The sequence below is a fragment of the Ascaphus truei genome, unplaced genomic scaffold (assembly GCF_040206685.1).
Source record: "Ascaphus truei isolate aAscTru1 unplaced genomic scaffold, aAscTru1.hap1 HAP1_SCAFFOLD_493, whole genome shotgun sequence".
Lineage (NCBI taxonomy): Eukaryota > Metazoa > Chordata > Amphibia > Anura > Ascaphidae > Ascaphus > Ascaphus truei.
Genome location: NW_027456824.1, coordinates 19,965 through 24,955, shown reverse-complemented (window position 1 = coordinate 24,955; position 4,991 = coordinate 19,965).

Genomic DNA, 4,991 nt, shown 5'->3' with positions numbered 1-4,991 from the left:
AGGAAGCAACGTGACCTTTACATACCCAAAAAGAAATGGATAATATCTATATTTCTGAACTGTTTACTTTCACAGTGTTTTATGGGGTACAGAACAGATAACATGACTCCTATCAATGGATGGGAGAAAGAAGACAGATGGGGTGGGGGGCGGGGGGAGGGACGGAGGTAGACAACACCCAGGGGGGTTAGGTACCTGGCCTTAATTGGATAATATTTTTTTTTATAAATGTCAAAACTGATTTATTATAGATACATACACACATATTTGTTTTATTGTATTTACTTTTATATCTGGCTTGTAATTCAAAATCTTAAATGATTTGAACAGTAATGTATAGAAAAGAACACATGTACTGTATACATAAATGTCAAAGCGGCAAACGTCTATGGGATCTATGGGATAGTAAAAAAAGACACAGGAACCTTAGTGTATACAGTAGGATTAGTTATGTATAAGGCATGCTTTTTCCTTGCCCTAAGTTTAGGTCAATAACTATTGGACCAATTCTACACCGTGGGGTGTAATGTTCGACTACTTTCAGCCATATCCTTAAATTATTGTCTACAGCAGTGTTTTTCAACCACGGATCCTAGGAACCCTAGGATTCCCCGGGCATCCCTAAAGGGTTCGCTGTAATTTTTAGGTCATTTTAAAATTGTACTTAATACAGAAGAATTTACAGTACAATGCATCTTATCTCAAACGCGCTATTGGAGAGGGTTGGGGTTCCTTACAATGCATCTGATCTCAGACGCGCTATTAGAGAGGGTTGGGGCTCCTTACAATGCATCTGATCTCAGAAGCGCTATTAGAGAGGATTGGGGTTCCTCACACTTCATCTGATCTCAGACGCACTATTAGATAGGGTTGGGGTATATTACAATGCATCTCATCTTAGACTCGTTGTTAGAGAGGGTTGGGGTCCCTCAGAATTTCACATATGGTTCCTTAACAAAAAAAAGGTTGGAAACCACTACTCTACAGTAATACAAAGGCCCCAAAAAAGACAAAGCCACAAAACGAGGGCAGAATCTGCCACTTGATTTACAGATATAGCTGACCTGAGTGCTCCTCCAGATACCTCAATATACCAGACGTCTCAGAATACCACACCATAATATTACCACAAAATACTACAGTAGGAACAGGCAATTTTTATGTTTTTATTTTTATTTTTAAAGATCCAGTTCCGAAAGCTATGGTACATCTATATTTGTCATTGTGTTCATAGGTGGACATGAAAGCAGGTGATGGACTGCACAAGTTTTATATGCCAGTTGCCACTTTGTGTTGAAAACTACCTAGAAATAGTTTTCTGTCTGTGTTACATCCCAACACATCATATATGTATATGTATATGTATAAATATATATCTATATATATATTTATAGATTAAACCCCATATATTGAGCTAAAATGTACGGGTGCTCTGGTGTTTCAATACATAGCAATGCTATAGAAGGCAATCATGGAGCTTGCTTAAAAATGTATTTAAATATTGAAACTTCTGACCACTATTGATCAGAGTAGTGGTATGTAACATTGATAATCAAATAAATGTGTTTTCCCAGCAAGCCATTATCCCTGTTAGTGCTTGCTATTCATAACAAAACAAAGACCACCAAAAACTTTATTCAAAACCAGAACCAAAACCCCAAATATTTTAAAGGCAAAATAAAAATACCAAGCCAAGTGAGCATCTCTATGTATTTCATATGTATTTGATATCAAGAATATCTTTTAGCAGGTCTGTTAAAGCAGTCCTAACCCCCCAAAGTCAGGCTTTCAGGATATCCCAGCTTCAGCGGAGGTGGCTCAATCCGTCCCTGCTTCAGCACAGCTCGCTCAATCAGTCCCTGCTTCAGCACAGGTGACTCAATCAGAGGCTGATTGAGTGATTGGGCCACCTGTGCTAAAGCTGGAATATCCTGAAAAGTTGACCTATTGTGGGGGGTTTGATGACTGGAGTTGAGTCCCCGTGTGTTAAAGAAATGTGCCTTGATTGTGCTTTTCTGGCCCTTCACTTTTACCTTTCTTCCTTACAGATCAGTTTTTAAATTCCTCTGCTGTGAACCCTCCACCGACCTGCAGTGCTCCTGCAGTCACCACTGCTTACCCTTCATGGAGCAACAGCTTCCACCCAGTAGGGAGGAATACAGAAGTCTACAGACATGGGGCCCAAGGCATGATTTTGCAACAAGGGTCTGCAGGAACACCAATGTATCTACAGCAGATCCCACAGTCAACACGCGCTTACCCTCGTGTATCGGACATGAACGGAGGATTCTACCACACTGCTACAGGAGGATACACAGGATTTGCAGGACAGGTTAGGGGAGAAGCCACAACGCAGCCTGTTACTTTCCGTCCCAACACACATTTGGAAAGACGTGCTACAATAGGGCCTTGTATAATGGCCACCCAGTATGCACAACTTCAGCAGCCACCATTCATACCCCTTAGAGGAATGCAGACCTTACAAGGTGAGATATGGAGAATCTTTACTAATCATTGTTCAAAATCTTCTCCTTGACCGATACCATTACCTGTTATAAAGATCTTTAATTACGGTCATTCGCCACTGTAGTGTTACAAATATATAGAACTCTACAGTATGTAGTCCTCGCCAATACTGAAGGGATTAAGCATGTGTTTGCTTTTCTTCCTTTGTGTTATTATGTACAATGTGTTGGTATTTATGATAATTGATTATTTCTCCTTTTTGATTTTGTTACAGTGTGTCAGACCTCGCTTGGAGCCCAACATATTTCCCAGGCCAGTTTAATTACACAAGGAGCAGTTCAGCTTGCTGCTAATGAAAAAAGTGAACCACCTCTAATGTACCCAACTCAACCAGCTCGGAAGCTGAGCCACCTCTCAAAGTTACATATTGATGTGCAAAGCAACAAAGAGTTATATGTGCCAGTGTGGAAAAGGGGTGGGTTAAAAGATATGGCGAAGAGATCTTCAGAGGTGAAGGCCCCCTCACATATTGCTCAGAAGGTTCGTAATAACGTGCTGAGTTCAGTGAAGACTGAGTGTCCGTCAAAGTCTGAGGGGGTACCAAAGTGCTCCAAAGTGGAAACAAAGAAGAAAAAGATCCTTTATTCAGCTGCAAAGGATCAAGTCCCTCAAACTGCACTGCAAAAGAAGGTAAAACCAATGTCAAAGCCAGTAAATCATTCTTCTGCTCCTATACCAGGGAAGTCACCCCATGGCCCACAATCTGGTGACGAGGCTGTTCTGTTAAAAAAGATGAAACGTGTTTGTCTCTCAGGTGCCCACATTTCCAATAAGGTATCTGAAAAGATGCAGCAAAGCCGTGAAGGTACAATGGATGCAAAGACACCTGCTGTTACTCATATTAATCCTAAACTGAAGAAAACTCAGGAGATAGGGATCAAACGTAAAGATGCAAAGACTCCTGCAGTTACTCATAGTCCTGAGCGGAAGACACCTCAGGAGATGGGGATCAAACGTAAATATGCAAAAACTCCTGCAGTTACTCATAGTCCTGAGCGGAAGACACCTCAGGAGATGGGGATCAAACTTAAAAATGCAAAGACTCCTGCAGTTACTCATTGTCCTGAGCGGAAGACACCTCAGGAGATCGGGATCAAACGTAAATATGCAAAAACACCTGCTGTTACTCATAGTCCTGAGCGGAAGACACCTCAGGAGATGGGGATCAAATGTAAAGATGCAAAGTCTCCTGCAGTTACTCATAGTCCTGAGCGGAAGACACCTCAAGAGATGGGGATCAAACGTAAACAGAACAGCAATATTAAGCAGCTAGTGAAGAAAACAAAGAACCAGACCAGCGTTTTCAGTTTTGAGCAAGCGCTGGCTTGTGGTACTGATAATAACCCCAAAGCTCTCAAAAGAAAAAGTGCTAATCAGCCTGGAGTGAATTCAGAAGTTCTTGGGAAGGGCAAGAAGTCATTGGAACCTTCTGAACAAGGAAAGGTGAAAGCCCATCACAGCAACCTCAGCCTCCAAATGATTAACTCTGTTCAAGTATTTCACCCATTGGGTAAAAAAGCAGGTCCCACAGGTCCAGGGGCACCCGCAGAATCCATTACACTTGGAAATAAGCTTGGACCAATGCAAGGACGCCAAAGCCAGACTTCTGCTTCTCATGTTCAGTGGTCTCTTACTGATGCGATTAAAAGGTTCATGGCCAAAAAACAGGACAGTATTTCTGGAATTAAAGGTGTCGGTATTAATGCCAGGCCTAGGCTATTTAAAATACATGAGTACACAAGACCTGACATTAAAACCAGTGAAATCAAACAACATGGGGAAAACAAAGCTTCAGTTATAGAGAATCCCAAACACTTCCCAGTGATATCCATAGAACAGGAAGCTGCAGTAAGATGCATTGAAAAGGTGAGCCAAACCACTATCCCCATTCCAGCTCCTGGCATTAAAACCAGTGAAATCAAACAACGTGGGGAAAACAAAGCTTCAGTTATAGAGAATCCCAAACACTTCCCAGTGATATCCATAGAACGGAAAGCTGCAGTGACATGCATTAAAAAGGTCAGCCAAACCACTATCCCCATTCAAGCTCCTTTCAACCAGAAGCACCAGCTTTCTAACCTGCAGCTTCCTATCAATGTACCCAGCAGAGTGGACAACTTCACTCCATCCTTCTGTCAACAGCCTCTCCAAGAGCTTGAGGTTTCCATACCTATTCCACCAGAACAGAGAGAGGAGAGAGAGGCTATGAAAAGGAAATCACAACTGGAGAGGGAGTAAGCCTGTCAACATACCTCCAAGGGGAGGCTACAGTGCTTTGTTCAGAGGCAGAAGGATCATAACATCTCTAAACGTTACGGATACCCACCATCCAGACTTATTTCCCCCATGAGATACTTAAGCCCTAAAAAAACAAAAAAAAACCCTGACTAATCTGTAACTGATGCCAAGCTCTGTGACTATCTGTAAATAAGATTTATATTTATAAGTCAGTTTGTAACATATTT